Source organism: Suncus etruscus, chromosome 6, assembly GCF_024139225.1.
Source record: "Suncus etruscus isolate mSunEtr1 chromosome 6, mSunEtr1.pri.cur, whole genome shotgun sequence".
NCBI classification, from domain to species: Eukaryota; Metazoa; Chordata; class Mammalia; order Eulipotyphla; family Soricidae; genus Suncus; species Suncus etruscus.
The window spans coordinates 119,087,937-119,106,237 of record NC_064853.1 but is presented as its reverse complement, the minus strand read 5'-3'; the positions used below and the strand labels follow the sequence as shown (position 1 = coordinate 119,106,237).

The 18,301-nt window shown below is 46.9% G+C and overlaps 1 protein-coding gene and 1 pseudogene across 1 annotated transcript in view; both read right to left on the bottom strand.

Annotated features, from left to right (window-relative positions):
* KIAA1191 (KIAA1191 ortholog) overlaps positions 1-18,301 on the bottom strand; it is a 508,491-nt gene that overhangs the window by 90,666 nt on the left and 399,524 nt on the right. The gene's annotated exons all lie outside the window — the stretch shown is intronic.
* Positions 4,996-5,578, bottom strand: LOC126011993 (ADP-ribosylation factor-like protein 4A; annotated as a pseudogene).

Here is an 18,301-nt window from a genome sequence, read left to right as displayed (position 1 = left end):
GGATGTAATTGTGGTGAGTTGGGAACTCAAGTCAGAAAAGGGGGGGGGGGGTGAGGGAGAAAGCAGCAACAGTTTGTTGCCGGTGTGGGGGAGCTGCTGGAATGCTGGCTCTGGGGAGCGACTCCCAGGCATAGAGGGCAGCAAGAGCCATGTTGGCAAGCTGGGACCTGGAAAGTGTGTGCTGTACCTTTAAGGTATGAAAAGAGGCGAGGCCAGCTATAAGAGCTTAGAGATCAGGATTCCTGCCTATTTGCAAGGGCTTTGCAATGGAAAAAAAAGTTAACTTCTCAAGAGACAAAGAGTTCAGCTTTTAGATTCTAAGCAGGAGAGCGTGTAAGGGGCTTGGGGGCCATAGGAGGTTACGGCTTGAAATGGCTCTTTGAGGCTTTTCCAATTAAAGGCTTTGTATTGTTGCAATTGCTGGCTAAGGAGGGGAGGGTGGTGAGGGGAGTAAAGGTTTTGGTGGAACAGGGACGGAGCTGAGGCTAGGGAAGTGAAGGGCTGTTTAGGATTTTGCACAGAGGGTGCAGCGGCAGAAGTAAAGATGAAGGGTCAGAAGAGGAAGGAAACTGAGAGACAGAGTCAGAGCGAGAGGGAGCCCGGGAACACTAGATTTCTGGCAAACATCATGAACAAACATTAAAAAATTACAAATATCTTTTTTTGTAACCTCTATATGTCTGCGTTTCAATTCAGACTGTATATCTCGAATGAATTTAAGCTCAGTACTCAATGCGGCACCCATGGTAGCGGATCCTATGGGTGAAGCCCCAAAAGCCAATCAGGGGCGGCGGTCAGAACGACTGGAAAAACTGCAGTTTAAATTTTTGATCAAGGCTAACTCGTTTCTACGCTTACCCGGATGGGGTTTCCCAGCGATTTATGAAAGAGCTCCGGATTCGCCGGCCAGAGTCGTTCGAGTGTGGTGGTGGTCTTCTGCCCCACGTTGGGCGCCAAAATGCGGGGTCCTGAAGCCCCCCGGAGGGGCCCGGCCAGCGGGGATCGGCTGGGGAGGCTCTGGGACAACCGCACCTTTATTTTGTAGAGCAGAAGTTCAACCACACCTGTAAAAAATCTGAGAGAGGTTAATAATAAATGGCCCAAGACATAAACTCTGTTCAAAGGCGTTTATTAAAGTCCAGCACCTTCTTATATAGGGAAGGTGAAGGAGGCAGGCAAAAGGCAATGTCAATCATTCTTTTGGCATGAAAATTACTTCATTATTCCAAATAAGGCAAGTGGGCAATACTTCTTGCAGTATCCATGGAAACATCTTGTGACCTTCTAGCTGCATTCCTAACTGCTTAACTATCAGGAGGTGGTGGAAGATGTGCTTGCCTCAATGATGTTGAACAGACAATGTAACATACACTTATTGATAACAGCCTCGTTGACTCCGGAATGTAGTCTTAAGGAGTGAGGCCCTGTCTCTGATAATGGTACCGGGTAGTGTTGCTCTCCTCCGGGCTAAAATTAATTATCTCTTGCAGCTGCACATTCCTTTCTCTTTGGCCCAAGAACTTACAGCAAGACTGCACGTAGCCTTTAGGTGAAAGGCTGAACTAAGGCAGAAAGTATAGCAAAATAACCTCAAACAAGTCACAGTCCCCAACAACTCAAAGGGATGGACAAAGGAGAACTTGGAAAGGGGTGATGGGGGTTATTTGGGACCACACCTGGCAGTACTCAGGGCTAACTCCTAGCTCTCGAGGATTACGCATGGCCTATGGGATGCTAGGGGATACATGGGTCAAACACATACATGGCAACTGTCCTCCTTGCTGTCCTGTCTCGGAAGGAAGAAGGAAGGAAGGAAGGAAGGAAGGAAGGAAGGAAGGAAGGAAGGAAGGAAGGAAGGAAGGAAGGAAGGAAGGAAGGAAGGGAGGGAGGGAGGGAGGGAGGGAGGGAGGGAGGGGAGAGAGGGAGGGAGAAGGGAGGGGAGGGAGGGAGGGGAGAGAGGGAGGGAGGAGGGAGGGGAGGGAGGGAGGGGAGGCAGGGAGGGAGGGGGAATGGAGGGAGGAAGGGAAGAGGAAGGAAGGAAGGAAGGAAGGAAGGAAGGAAGGAAGGAAGGAAGGAAGGAAGGAAGGAAGGAAGGGAGGGAGGGAGGGAGGGAGGGAGGGAGGGAGGGAGGAAGACATCTAAAATATTATTTAAAAAATTATATGAGATGGCCAGAGAGATGACATGGAGGTAAGGTGTTTGCCTTGCATGCAGAAGGTCGGTGGTTCAAATCCCGGCATCCCATATAGTCCCCTGAGCCTGCCAGGAGCAATTTCTGAGCGTAAAGCCAGGAGGAGTAACCCCTGAGTGCTGCCGGGTGTGACCCATAAACAAACAAAAAAAAATTATATGAGTTGATTTCCTTTTTTGTAGTTGGTTTGGTTTGTTTGAGGGACAGAGTCAGCAGTGCTCAGGGCTTATTCCTGTTTCAGTCATATGGGGTGTTGGGGATCGAACCTGGTAAGTGCCTGACCTACTGTGCTATCGCTCAGGTTTTGAGCTGATCTATTCTGTCATTGTGGACCAGAAAGTCAAGAGTCATGCACAGTGGAGCCGTTTGGTCATTTAGAAATAGGAAGTCGGGGCCGGCGAGGTGGCGCTAGAGGTAAGGTGTCTGCTTTGCAAGCGCTAGCCAAGGAAGGACCGCGGTTCAATACCCCGGCGTCCCATATGGTCCCCCCAAGCCAGGGGCAATTTCTGAGCGCTTAGTCAGGAGTAACCCCTGAGCATCAAACGTGTGGCCCCAAAAAACAAACAAAGAAATATGAAGTGACCTCAGGGATCCATATGGGCAACATGCTACAGGCAAGCAATGAAGTCCCCGTGGGCAGCAGGTGTTCCTCCCCCCCATCCCATCGCACCAAGCAGAGGGCTGCATGATCTCCCTATCTCCCCAGCTAACCCTCACACATCAGCTCTCAAAGAACCAGCTGCATGTGGGGAGCTGGTCTCCAGACAGCAGCCCTACTCACTGAGTGGGAGCCAGTGGGAGGCAGACAAGATCCTTCCCTTTCCGCTGCCTGCCTCAGACCCGAGTCCCAGAGCAATAGTACGATGGGGAGAGCATTTTCCTTGCATTTGGCTGATCTGTTTGATCCCCAGTATCTCACACGGTCCCCCACCACCACCACCACTGAGTACCACCAGGAGCGATTCCTGAGCTCAGAGCCAAGAGTAACCCTATGGATTGCTCAAGGAGGCCTCCAAGGCTATGGGTGCAGAATAGGTGGAATCTACTCCAATCTGTAGGTCTGAATAGAGACAAAGAATGAGGGATGCTGCAAAGCAAAGGAAAAAGGCCAAATGCTATCTATGTAAGGTTGTAGGAGGTTATGTTATATGAGGTTACGGGAGGCTGAGTTCTGAAACTGAACAAAAACGGGCATACAGCCAATCCAGGTGTTCCCTGAATCCCACTAGGAGTGACCCCTGAGCACAGAGTCAGGAGTAAGCCCTGAGAACAGGCAAGTGAATCCCCAAAAGATAAAAATTAGATTTTTTTAAAGCCTAATGATTTTCTTGGGTCCCGCTGGATTCCCTCCCCGCCCCCATTTTCAAGACCCTTATGTGAGAACTCTTGCCAAAATTTATGAATAACAGAAATGAAACCGAGTGCATTACCAAAGTCCAACCTTAATAACTAAATTTGAGATGCACAAACCAAAATGGAGCATGATATAAACCACAAGATATACTGTTAGAAGCTTGTTGAGTGAAAAGATAGCACTATTATTTCTTCAGGGTTATTTCTTCAGGGTGATTGGTAACAATATTAGAACTTCCTGGGGCCAGAAATGGGTAGGACACTTACCTTGCAGGGCCTGACCAGGATTCGAAACCCTATATCACCTATGGCTCACTAAGGCCAACAGGAGTAAAATCCTAAGCACATTTGGTGGGTTCCCTCCAAATGCTAGTACTTCCTTCATTAAGGAAGGAATAAGAAATGAAGGTGTGATAGGTAGGGTACTTGCCTTGCACACAGCAGACCCAGATTCTATCCCTGGAACCCCATAGGGACCTCTGAGCACTGCCAGGAGTGATATCCGAGTGCAGCGCAAAAATCCTGGAGCACTACCGAGTGTGGTGAAAAGAACAAGAAAAAATGAAATAAAAGAATGGCTAGTGGCTACTCCAGCAATTTAGAGAAACTTAATTAATTTTAGTTACAGTACTATAAATTCTTTTTTAAAGAAAATATTAATACTTTTTTCTTTAAACTTTTAATTAGTTCAACTTGAACAATTTAGAAGTTAAGCTACAACGTTATATTTTATTCCAGAATGTCAAAATTCATTTGGCCAAACCTTAAAAACAAAAAACCCACCTCCTTCTTGTTCCTTACTGATCAGTTATCATTGTAACTGAATATATATTGTTAATCTACCATAATATTTTTGTTTATTAGCATTTTATCTTAACATACAGAGAACCTTCTGGCAATATCCTTGCAAAGGCCACCCCCAAAATATAAGTACCAAACACGAGGCAGACACTAGGCAGTTATTTCATTAACTTCAGGTCAATTGCCATGATTTTTTCTGATCAATTTACTAGTCTTATTCCGCTTCCCAAAATAGTAGTACCCAAAGATTTGTGGGTTGGGCAGAAGAGACCATTTCTAGAAGGAGGGCTTTTGCTCATCTTCCACAAGGCAATGGAATTGGGCATCCAATTGTTCTACAAAACAAAGCTTTTAATGGCATCCAGAGCAGCAGACAGGCAACCCAGGTTGTGGACATTCTTCTACTTGTCAAAATCAGGCTAAAGAGAACCCAATCCACACAAATACCAAAAGTTGCACCATTTGAGGCGGGAGGGATGGTGCAGCAGTAGGGCGTCTGCCTTGCACGTGGCTAAACCAGGACGGACCGAGGTTTGATCCCCCAGCGTCCCATATGGTCCCCCAAGTCAGGAGTGATTTCTGAGTGCATAGCCAGGAGTAACCCCTGAGCATCACTGGGTGTGCCCCCCTAAAAAAAAAAGTTGCACCATTCATCTTTTCTTCTTTTTTTGTTACCACATTTTTCTTCTTTTCATTATCATATCATGCAATTTCTCAAGACCTTCCTTTTTAGTTCATCTCCTATGATTGCATAAGTAGGCTGTAAATGCCATGGATGGTTGACAATTTCTCAATTTCTGTGAGAGACCATGAGTTCCTCAACTCTTGTTCATTAGCAACTATAAGCAAAGGGACTCCTTGATTTACTGATATCCTGGTTATTTTATAAAGTTCAGTTTTGGCTTCTTCCATTCTTTCAACATCAGCAGAGTCCATGGTGAATACAATTAATACCTCAGTACATCTGGTCTATGACTTCCACAGTGGCCTCAGTTTCTCCTGGCCATCCCAGCAATGAAAAGTGAATGTTTTAGAATTTCCCAAGGTTACCTTGGTTACTGATTCTTTCCACGTTAAATCCTTTGGGAGAGGCAGGATTTACAAGCTCATTGAATCACAGCCTGTTCAATAAGTAAAGTTGTCTTTTTCGCACAGTCCATATTGTGGAAGGACCGAAAGAAAGGAAGGCAAGCCGGGCAGGATCAGAGCCGGGTCTGCCAGTCCATTCCCCATTTCCAGTTGTAAATGAAGGTTCCAGAAGGAAATGCTAAATTTCCTTTGTCTACCAGTTTCAGAACGTTTCTTCATCTCTTCCGAGGGTCTGGCCTGATCTCTGCGTAGCTGAGGGCACCAGCCAGAGCCTGGGGGGACCCTGCGGGCCACATGCCGCCAGCAAACCCGGGCACCCCAAGGCCCTAAGGGTGCTGTTGGGCGGCACCGCCCCCCCCTCCCACTCCCAGGGCTCCAGGCCACTCAGTACTTGGAATTTTTTTTTAAATTCCTGCTCTATGAGACATTGTAATTGCTACTAAAAATCCACAGAACTGCCCTGGGGGCTGTCCGGGGGAGAGGGGTGGAGTGATAGTACAGTGGGTAGGGTGCTTGCCTTGCAGTTTGGCTGACTTGTGCCGGAGCCCCAGCACTACATATGGCCCTCCCAAGCCTGCCAGGAGTTAGCCCTGAACCCTAATGATCACTGTGACTCAAAAAAGACAAATAGGATAGTTTCTGGGGGCCAGAGAGAGTATGGCAGAGAGGGCTCGTGCCTTGCATGGAGCTGACCTTGGTTTAATTTCTTGGCATTCCCTATAGTTCTCAAGTACTACCAGGAATGATCTCTGAGCACAGACCCAGGAATAAGATACAGGTGTGTCTCCTCCCTCAATCCCTACCCCCCCCCCCCAATTTGGCTCTGTTTTTCCACCTTGAACCTTGGTTATCTATTATTATGATTTTGTTTTGGCCAACATTTCTAATCTATCTGTTCCAGACTGTTCTGTTCTGTTCTGTTCTGTTTTGTTTTGTTTTGTTTTATTTAGGGGCCATACCCAACCACTCAGGGGTTACTCCAGGCTCTGAGTTCAGAATTTGTTTCTGGCAGGCTTCTGGGTCGGCTGTGTGCAAGGCAAACACCCTACCCGCTGTGCTATCTCTCTGGTCCTTCAGACTATTCTCAACCAAGAAATCTGATTTTATGAAGGATTTCATAAATCATAAATCAGAGTGATGGAGCCAGAGAGATGGGGCATAAACTAAAGCACTAGCCTTGCACTCATTTAATTGCTGGTTTGATTTGTGGTCCCTGAGCACTGCTGGGTGAGGCCCAAAACTTCAAAAATAAAATTTAAAAAGCCAGAGTGATAAATGACTGCTAATCGTGGCTTACAGTATTTCTCAGACTTTAGAAGCATATTCCAATATGCTGGAGTAAACGTGCTTCACTAATAAAAGTCTAGGTTACAGGCAGCATCGGAGGAAGCTTATTGGAAATACAGAAACAGATCCTAAGTCAGATCTGCCTTTAGCAGGTTCCACAGGGATCAGGAATTGGTAGTATATTACAATTTTAAAAGCATGGAACTTGCTATAAGCCTTCAGTGGTATATCTTTTTAAAGTTAAAAAAATTTTTTTTGACTCCGAGATTTTGCTTAATGAATTATTCATGGGTCGAGAGAAATAGTACTGCAGGTGGGGTGCTTGTGGCACACATCTTGAACCAGGATTCTATCTCTGACATCCCATAGGGTTCCAGGAGAAATCCCTAAGCACAGAGCCAGGAGTAAGCCCTGAGCACCACCAGAGTTTAAAGAAAAACAAAAACAGGAGCCAGAGTATTAGTAGTCCCTCAGGTAAGGCACTTGTCTTGCAAGCACTGACCTGGGTTTGATCTCAGGCATTCCATATAGTCAGTCCCCTGAGCACTGCTAAGAGCGTTTCCTGAGTGCAGAGCTAGGAGTATTCCCTGTGCATTTCGAGGTGTGGTCCCAGCTCCCCTCCCATCACCCCCCCCCCCAAAAAAAAACACACAAATAAAAAAACAAGGGTCACTCATCTTAAATGTCTGATTTTTTTTTGTTTGTTTGTTTTGTTTTTGGGTCACACCCGGCAGCACTCAGGGCTCAGGGGTTACTCCTGGCTTTTATGCTCAGAAATTTCTCCTGGCAGGCTCGGAGGACCATATGGGATGCCGGAATTTGAACCGCTGTCCTTCTGCGCCTAAGGCAAACGCCTTACCGCTGTGCTATCTCTTTGGCCCCAAATGTCTAATTTTTTTTTACATTTCTATTCATATATAGTAATTCACCGTAGTTTCCAGGGAACAAGAGAGGTTAAGTTATCCAATATCTGCCTTCCAAATGGATAGATCTCCCCACCCCCACACATACCCCTTGATAAAATATCCTTCTTTGTCCAGAGCAGTAATAGAGTGCTTGCTTTGAATGCATCCAATCAATTAACTGTGTTTATTCCCATCACTCTATAGGGTCCCCCAAGTCAGCCAGGAGTGATTCCTGAGTGTAGTGCCAGGAGTAAGACCTAGCACTACCAAGTATAGCCCTGAAATAAAAAAAAAAAAAAAAAAAAAACTTTTTTTGGTAATTTGGGGCATTAATACTGCCTTTCTCATAAATACGCCCAACACAAGAAAGAGAATTTGGTGAGTGAGCCCTAAGACTTTCCTGTTTGCAGGTTTCTAGAAATTCTCACATTGCCACCCAGCAATACCGAGAGCTGCTCCACCTCTGGAAGTGCCCAGAACTGCCCTGTGTGCTAATAATGAGGAGAGAGGGCCCACCTTAAACAAGGCCTCTGACTGGTCCTTATTTACAAATACAACCTGATTGGTCATTTTACAAATTCATATTTGCATATATGCAAATTTATCGGTACCATAGATTCACTTAGTAGTGGAGTGTGCAGGACATCCAGAAGGGGCCTGGATGTCTCCCTAAGGAAAAGCCACAGGGATTGGAGAAGTAGCAGAGCTGGTAGGGGGCTTGCCTTGCACACAGCCAACCCAGGTGGATCCCTAACTTTCCTTCTGATTTCCTGAGCACCAACAGGAATGATTCCAGAGTGCAGACCCAGGAGCATTGCTGGGTGTGCCTTGAAAAACAAAAAGAGAAGGTAGAGAAGGAGGTAGAGACAGAAGAGGAGGAAGAAGAGAAGAGAAAGAAGCAGGGGAAGGAGGAGAAAGAAGAGTACCAAGGAGAAGGATCAATAATCCCTTGGTCATCCCAGTTGGTCCCCTAGTCTCCTGCTTGGGCCCTGTGCTGGCATGATTTTCACAGGATTGCACTCAGACTGACACTGTGCAAGGCAATGTCCTGCCCACTCCCTATGGCTCAGACCCCGAAATGTGTGCTATGAAATCATTGCACAGGCATTCTGAGTTGGTCCAGGTAGACAGAAGAAAATGGGTTGGATCTGTGAGAAGGAGACCCAGGTTTGATCTCTGGCACCATCTGGTCCTCTGAGCACTGTCAGGACTCACCTGTAAGCAATCAGGATGAAATAGCCCTTGAGCACAACAAACAAAACAAAACAAAACAAAACAAAACCCAAACAAAAACAAACCCATTCCTTCCAAATATGACCCCAAAACAAGAAGTGATTTCCATGGAAGGGACTCTAAGGGTAAAATGGAGCTTACCTTTGAAAGGATTATCTTTTTCCCCATCTGATGTTTATTCTAGCCCACACTTTACCCCATGCTGGGTTTTCTTTTTGTTTTTTTGTTTTGGTTTTTTTTTTAGGTTTTGGTTTTTGGGTCATACCCGGTGCTGCGCTCAGAAATCGCTCCTTGCAGACACGGGAGACCATGTGGGATGCCAGGATTCGAACCACCGTCTATCCTTGATCAGCTGCGTGTAAGACAAATGCCCTATTGCTGTGCTATCTCTCCGGTCCCCCCCATGCTGATTTAAATGAAACAATATATGAAGTAGGGGTTAGAAAAATGGCACAGCAGCTAGGGTGCCTCTGAAAGTAAGCCATGAACTCTGCTGAGTGTGGAGCAAAAGACTACAATAAACAAACCCAAGACTCTTATTCCTGAGAACTGATGAGTTCAATTAAAGAGCGGTGTCTGAATCCTTGATGTAGAAGAAACATCCGTTGTCTAGAGAGAAAAGAGGATTGGAAATTATAGGGAAGTAAACTGAACCCGGAGGATGGCTGGCTCGAGCAAGCAATCCAAGCTCTATTAGATAGGTTCTTTGAGACTCTCTGGGGTTCAGAAAAACACCACAAGTTCAAAGTTCTGTCAGGTGGGTTTTGGAGAGAATACAGCAGGTGGGGACACTTGCTAAGATCTCAGTTGACCCAGGTTCTATCCCCAATGTCCCATAAAATCCCCTGAGCTCTGCTTGAGCAAAGAGCCCCAATCAACCCCACCAAGAAAAGTAGCCTTACCTGGGGGCTGAAGAGATACTACAGTGGCTAGTGTTTGCCTTGCTCATGATTGATTCAGATTCAATCACCAGAACCCCATAGGTTCCCTTCCTGAGTGATCCCTGAGCACAGAGCCAGGAGAAAGCCCTCAATACCACCAGGTATTGCCCAAACATAGAGAGAGGGGGAGGGAGGGAGGGAGAGAGAGAGAGAGAGAGAGAGAGAGAGAGAGAGAGAGAGAGAGAGAGAGAGAAAGAGAGAGAGAGAGAGAGAGAGAGAGAGAGAGAAGAGAGAGAGAGAAACTGAAAAGTTCTTATGCTTTCCAAGTGTCAAAATCACTGTGCCAAAGATATTGGCACCCCCATCCCACCTGGTAATGCCTTGATGTTGGCTCCAATATTTGTCAAGATTATTCTCCACTGAGGGTATCAGAATATGAATGTACAGGAAATCTTTCATCCCCATTTGCCATGCCAGTGAAAACTTGGAAACTACTTCACATTCCAAAATAGAAAATGATTAAGTAAACCAATTGCAGACACAGGAGGAAATATATTACGGTCATTAAAATTCTATTTAGGGAGATCTAGTAATAACCAAGAGGGGAAGAGGAGACAAAATTGAAATTATAAGATGATTACAATGGCAGCCACCACAAAACCTTCTATCCAGAAAAATATGACAGAAGGAAATTGTAAGGGGGGAAGGAGAACAGTTATCTTCAGGAGATGGGGGTGAACTATGGATGATTAATTTACCCCTTAAAATATTTCAGAAGGGGAGGCAGAGAGATAGCACAGCAGTAGGGCATTTGCCTTGTGCATGGCCGACCCAGGACAAACTTGGGTTTGAATTCTGGCATCCCATATGGTCTCCCGACCTGCCAGGAGTAATTTCTGAGCACAGAACCAGGAGTAATCCCAGAGAGTCGCTGGGTGTGGCCCCAAAACAAAAACAAAAACAAAAAAATCTCAGAAGGAATTTTTTCAAATTAAGAAGCCAAAAATGGATTTAAAAAATTGTAGAAAAGTCAGTGTTGGGAAAGGGAAAATCAAAAATTTCAATGGGACAGGGAAACTAAGACAGAGAGCACCTCCTTTGTATTGCCTTCTTTCTTCCCTATGAACCCTGATTCCTGGAGGGAACCAATTATAGTGTGCTCTTCTTCAGGGGAAAGGTAGGTTTGCTGCAAACACTTATCAGAGCCAGACCAGAGAGATATTACAGGGGCTAAGGTATTCATCTTGCACATAGCTGACCCTGGTTTGATCCATATATGGTACTCTAAACCTCACAAGGAGTGATCCCTAAGCACAGAGCAGGAGTAAGCCCTAAGTACTTCCAGATGTGGCTCAAGTAACAAATCAAGTTATCAGATGAGATATCTGTGACTTTCCCTAAATTACTGTAGGTATTTGCACACATCTGATCCCCAAACTAGGGTTGTGCTTAGTGGTTTCCCAAGAGTGGGGTGTGTACAGTCATATCACACACATCAAGCCTCCCCAATCTCCCCTCTTGGTTTCCTTGAACACAGAGTAAGAAATGAAAGTGGGGGAGCTAGTTCCAGAATTTGATCAACTATGTCTGCCAAAAGAGTGGGAAAGAATCCAGATCTTGATTAGCAATGTCTGTCATAGGAGTGGGCAAACTCAGACTTGATTAGTAATGTCTACCAGGGGGTATGAGAGCATACAGAGCTCGATTAGCGATGTCTGCTGGGACAACTTTAGGTGCCATGTGCATTCTTCCCTGGAGCATCTCCTACCCTCCTGATAGAGACTGGGGACAGACCTGAGGAAGAAGAGATGCCTGGGGCCTGTTGGGAAATCTCAGACCTCACCAGGTCATGAATTTGATACCCGGCTCCGAATACTGTGCTTTTCATTGAAGATAATCTGGATAAGCACCCTGAGAATTTTTTTGAATGCATCATTCAGTGTTCATTTTCAAGTTCCTGGTGGAAGGGCGGGAGGGCGTTGAGAGGGAGAATTGAATGGCAAATTACAGAGATCTTTTTCCAAATGCCTTTCCAGTCACACAGCCAAATCAGTTCAGCAAATTATATGTAATCAACGAGAAAATCAATAAGTACGGCGAGTGCATTAAGAGTTTAGCAGATTCATTATGCATTTAGCACATTCGGTCCAATTTGCAGAAACTTCAGAGAAAAACAGGCCTAGCACGTAAATAGTACCTTTGATTGACATTTTGGGAGAGTCCTGTAACTATGGAGTCCTGGGATGTGAGGCATATCCAAATCAGGTGCCTCACTGTTCCTTATCTCCTTCAGGGTCCAGCCAGCTCAGGTTGATCTTGGAGTTAGGGTCATCGCTCCCAAAGGCAGTGATTGTCTCCAAGGCCCTTTCCATCAAAAATACTATGAGCAGGGGGCCGGGCGGTGGCGCTGGAGGTAAGGTGCCTGCCTTGCCTGTGCTAGCCTAGGACGGACCGCGGTTCGATCCCCCGGCGTCCCATATGGTCCAGAAGCCAGGAGCAACTTCTGAGTGCATAGCCAGGAGTAACCCCTGAGCGTCACAGGGTGTGGCCCAAAAACAAAAACAAACAAAAAAAAATACTATGAGCAGGGGTTTGGCGCAATAAATAGGACAGTGAGTAGGGCATTTACCTTGCATGTGGCCAACTGGGGCTTGATAACCATCGTGCCCTATGTTCTTCCAACTGTACCAGAAGTGATTCCTGAACACAGGAGTAATCCCTGAGCACTTCCAGGTGTGTTCCCAAAACAGAAACCAAAAATAAATAAAATAAAAATACTAGGAACAAGAAAAGAAAGGAGGGTAGGGTGCATGCCTTGCATTTGAGGGTCTATTCCTGGCACTCCATATGGTCCCCTGTTCCTAATGTAGTCAGAAGTAAGCCCTGAGCACTTCTGGGGAGGGAGGGAGGGAAGGAAGGAAGGAAGGAAGGAAGGAAGGAAGGAAGGAAGGAAGGAAGGAAGGAAGGAAGGAAGGAAGGAAGGAAGGAAGGAAGGAAGGAAGGAAGGAAGGAAGGAAGGAAGGAAGGGAGAGAGGGAGGGAGGGAGGGAGGGAGGGAAGGAGGGAGGAAAGAAGAGAGGGAGGAAGGAAGGGAGGAAGGAAGGAAGGAAGGAAGGAAGGAAGGAAGGAAGGAAGGGAGGAAGGGAGGAAGGGAGGAAGGGAGGGAGGGAGGGAAGGAGGGAGGGAGGGAGGAAAGAAGAGAGGGAGGGAGGAAGGAAGGACTGTACGTTTTAATGAGCTGTGAAACTGTAGTATTAAAACAGTCCAGTAAACCAATATAACGTAATTAAATTTTTAAAGAAAATGACCCCTACCAAGATAACCTCCAGGGGGCTGGAGTGATAATACAATGAAATGGGTAGGGCACTTGCCTTGCACGCAGCGACCTAGTTTGAACCCTAGAGCGATTCCTGAGCCAGGAGTAAGCCGGGAGCACTGTTGAGTGTGCCCCCCTCAAAGATAACTTCTACCCAGCCTTCAGAGCTGCTCCCATGAAAACAATCCTTTGCCTATCTGACTTCCTCACATTATGCTACTGCACTCTGTCTACAGCTCCTTGTACTTCGGATCTCTTCGACAGCGACGCCCCCTGCCACCTGCTCCAGCAGATTCCAGCTGTTGGGTCTCTAACTGACACTCCCAGTCCCTGGCCTGCAACCTCATCTGGGCCACATCCCCTCCACAGCCACCACCAGCCCCAGAAGCACGATCTGAAGCCCCTCCTCCTTCCTGGCTCCAGTTTTTGTTTTTTTCTGGTTTAGCAGAACCAGCAGCTGCGCTGCCCACTCACCCTCCACCTCCTCTTCCTCCCCTCCTCTCTCCTCCTCCTTGGATTCCTCCTTCTCCTCCTCCCCTTCTTCCTCCTCCTCCCTTCCTCTTCTTTTCCTCCTCCTCCTCCTCCTCCTCCTCCTCCTTCTTCTTGGCTCTCTCTCACTTTTTCTAATTCTGTATTATTTACTTAGAAAATTAGGGAGATTATTATTTACTCAACGGACAAGGGCACAGACTGCGTGAAGGAGGCCCAGTTAGCTCCCCAGCTCTTCATGATCCCTTAGCACCTCCTGGAGCCACCATCCCTGAGCCCAGAGCTAAGACTAGCTTTTGAGTACTGCTAGGTGTGGCATTTCTCTCTTTCTCACACACACATATACCCAATCAGAAAAAGGTCAGGGCGTAGGCTTTGCATGCAGGAGCTCCAGGTTCAATCCCCAGCACTGCATGACCCCAGCACATGAGCTGGCAGTGACCCTTAAGCACCAAGCCAAATGTATCCCCAGACCTAAGACTTATATACACTGCAGCCAGTCCTAATACAGTGGAGGGAGCATTTGCCTTGCATGTGGCCAACTCAGGTTCTACCACCATATGGTCCCACATATGGTCCTCCATATGAACTCACCAGGCCGACCAGGAGTGATTCCTGAGTGCAGAACCAGGAGTAAGACCTGAGTTCTGCCAGGGGTGGCCCAAAACCAAAGCAAAAAAAAATTTTTTTAATGGACAATGTTTAGCAATGTGCAGCTATCCTTGCACCACACAGAGATTCTGAATTTGCAAGGAATGATCCCTGAGCACAGAGCCAGGAATCATTCTTGAGCACTGCTGGTGTGGCCTAAATGTACGTGTCCCCCAATAACACTTTTTGTTTTTCTGTGAAGCAAGATAGTTTTGTTTGTTTAGGGTTTGGGCCACACTCGGTGATGCTCAGGGGTTACATAAAAACCTGCTGTCCTATCTCTTCAGTCCCGCAAGATAGCTTTTATTTAGAAAGATGCAAGGGAGAGAAAGAGAGAAAGCATATGCTCAAGAGAACACAGGCTCCTCCAAAGTGAAAATAAGCAAGAAAGAAATATCAGGACAAGCAAGCCAGATACTTGTTCAAAGGAGAACATGACTCTAAAGACAAGTCCCCCACCAATAACACCTTCTGAAATTTTTCTTGGCCACACCCAGTGATGCTCAGGAGTTATTCCTGGCTCCAAGCTCAGGGGACTCTCCTGGCAGTGCTTAGAAGAGTGCTCTCCCATATGGAGTGCTGAGAATCAAATCTAGGTCAAAAGTGCCTCTTACAAGATATCTGTACTATCTCAACTCCCAGTAACACTTAAAATTATATACTATAGGGTTTTTTTTTGGGGGGGGGGGGGTGTAGGTAGACTAAAAGCTCCATAAAGAGTTAAAAATTGTATAATGGTTCACAGAATCATCCCAATTGCTTGCTGAAGTACCAGACTCGGGCAATAAAGCCACATTTGGCTTAAGGCCAGGCCATACAAATGGCCCCAAGATCCAAGCAGCAGAAGCAGACAGAGCAGAAGGAAGCAGAGAATGTCCCACGTGAGACTGGGACATGCAACCTTCAACAGCAATGACCAACATCTAAGGCTAGATTGCTCCCAACACATCCTACCAATGGTACTAGACTGCGACTGTGCATGCTTGCACAGTCAATCCCAGATCCACTAGCTGCTGAGGGAAGAGGTTGGGTGCAATGCTTGAGGAGCTGGGGACACAAGTTCAAGACCACCACCCAAAGCAGGGAGTGTGTTAAGTATGAACTTTGAGCCAGAGTATAACCTGTTAGGCTCAGAGTACAACAACCTGTTGGCGCTCTCTCTCTCTCTCTCTCTCTCTCTCTCTCTCTCTCTCTCTCTCTCTCTCTCTCTCTCTCTCTCTCTCTCTCTCTCTCTCTCTCTCTCTCCCTCCTTCCCTTCCTCCCTCTGTTGGATGTTTCTCTCTTTCTCTCTCCGTTTGATGTTTCTCTCTTTGTTTGGGGTGTTTCTGTGTATTGAGTATTTCTCCTTTCCTTTCTGTGTTGGGTGTTTCTTTCTCTCATTGTTGTTGTTTTTGGATTACACTGGCAGCACTCAGTGGTTACTCCTGGCTCTGTGCTCAGAAATCACTTGTGACAAGCTCAGAGGATTGTACTGGATGCAGGGGATCAAACATGGGTCAGCCATGTGCAAGGAAAATGCCTTAACCACTGTGCTATGGCTCTTGCCCTTATAGGGTGTTTGTTTATCTTGCACGTGGCCATCCTGGGTTCAATTTCCAACACCTAGAAGGTTCCCCAAGCACCATCAGGAGTGGTCCCTGAGCACAAAGCCAGGAGTACTATTGGGTGCAGCTCAAAAAAAAAAAAACAAAAAAATATTATTTTTCTCAGTGTCACCAGAAAAGTTTCTGAGTCGTGGGGCTGGGTTTAATCTAGGGGAGGAATAGGGGAATCTGCATGTCTCACAAGACCCCGGTTTATTGGTCCAGGATCCAGGTTTCCAGAACCACCCACATGGGCAGAGGGAACTCCAGGGGTCACTTTCTTTCTTTTTTTCTTTCTTTCTTTCTTTCTTTCTTTCTTTCTTTCTTTCTTTCTTTCTTTCTTTCTTTCTTTCTTTCTTTCTTTCTTTCTTTCTTTCTTTCTCTTTCTTTCTTTCTTTCTTTCTTTCTTTCCTCTTTCTTTCTTTCTTTCTTTCTTTCTTTCTTTCTTTCTTTCTTTCTTTCTTTCTTTCTTTCTTTCTTTCTTTCTTTCTTTCTTTCTTTCTTTCTTTCTTTCTTTCTTTCTTTCTTTCTTTCTTTCTTTCTTTCTTTCTTTCTTTTTGGTTTTTGGGTCACACCCGGCGGTGCTCAGAGGTTACTCCTGGCTGTCTGCTCAGAAATAGCTCCTGGCAGGCCCGGGGAACCATATGGGACACCGGAATTCGAACCAACTACCTTTGGTCCTGGATCGGCTGCTTGCAAGGCAAACGCCGCTGTGCTATCTCTCGGGGCCCCAGGGGTCACTTTCTTCTGTAAAGAGCTGCACCGCTGGGGTGAGATCATGCTGCATGAAAAGAGGGCAGGCCTGAAGAGCAGAGGGTGGCAGGAGAGTCTCCCTTAAGCCCCCTTCTGGGCCAGTCAAGATAGTGGTGGTGGTGGGTGGTGGGGGTTCTGTCCTCCAGTCCACTAGAAGAACAAAAAGCAGAAATCCAGGATCCCCCGTGCACACCTGAAATCTTCATTAATCTCCCAGAGCAGCATTGCCAGAGAACCCCCGCCAAACAGCTCCCAAATGCAAGGAATCGGGTCTCTACATTTCTCTGTGCCTGGGAGAAATGCAGGGTGGCCTCCCACCACCCCCTCGCACCCCCACACATGGATGGGCCTTAAGGCCCTCAGGACTCAAATCAGGAAGGGAAGAAATGTAGCCACTAGGGGACGTGGAAGAACCTGGGGGCGGTAATACCCCCAGGAGCCATCAGGGGGCGCTTTCTGTTGGTTTGCAGATGACACGCAGATTAGGGGAGAGCTCTGGGTTTTCTTTTTCCGAAAAGAGAGTATGTGGCCAAATCCATGTGAGTGTCTCTGAAACAAATAGCCATGTGCCAGTATTCTGCAGCCAAGCAGAACCAAGGAGTACAGTACCTATTGCTCCGGGCACAGAGAAGGAGCGCTTACGATTTGCCCCAAAGCACCACAATTTGTAGTTTGGTTTTCCTGACATGTTGGGCCGCCAACCCAGAGTTGGCGCCATGACATCCAGGCATGTGCCAGGAATTAAACTCTCGGTTTCATATCTGTAAAGCAGGAATGCTAATGCCGAGTCGAGTCACCATGCAAGGCGCTAAGAGAATTTTGTGGTTGTTTTTGTTTTGTATTGTGACCACAGCCAGCGATGCTCAGGGCTCACTCCTGGCACTGAACTCAGGAGTCACTCCTGGTAGGGTTTGGGGGGACCATAGGTGTCAGGGATAGAACTGGGGTCAGCCACATGCAAGGCAAGCACCCTCCCCGCTGTGCTATCACTCCGGCCACATGCTCAAGGATTTCACACTTACTGTTCCCACCCAGACAACATCCTTCTCATCAACCTTCCCAGAAATGAAGGCCGAGTTCTGGACCTTGTGGAAACTGCCAGAACAGTGTTGAGCTAGCTTCCCTGGACTGGACAAGAGCTGAGAGAAAGTTAGAAGCCTCTATGCAATGCTCCGCAGCCCTGCAGTGGGGGTTCTCTGGCCTGCGTGCTAAGCACAGTGTTCTACAAGAAGGGAAATGAATCCTTGGGCATTTCAAGGCCCCCTCCCCCAGCAAACATATGAAGAGTGATTTTGGATTTTGGAAAATGAGGATCAGAGAGGAGAAAGGAGTTTTCCAAGGCCACCAGCCTTCAGGGGCACCAGCTGTGGAGTCCATCCATTCAAGTGATTGGGAGTTGGCGATGCTGCCAGGGACAGCAGGTGGCTGTCCCTCAGTGGTCCCTGGCCTGGACCTCTTGGGGAGCCACAGACGTGCTCGCTGCGAGCAGCTCCCACAAAACATCAACTCTGCAGCATCTGCCTACGACTTCTGCTATTCTGGACTCCGGGTGTGCAATTAGCATAAATCTGAATACATTTCCCATTTCTAACAGGCACCAGGACTCCATGAGAAACGAGATGAAAAACCTCTTCCTTGCAAGTGACATTGGGACTCACATCCTTTGCATTTTGCCTCCCGCTCTCGATGCAGCAGGAGAAAGCTAGTTTGAGGCCACAAACTAACAAACTCCTATCCATCCCTCAAAACCCAGTGGGCCAATGGGCTGTG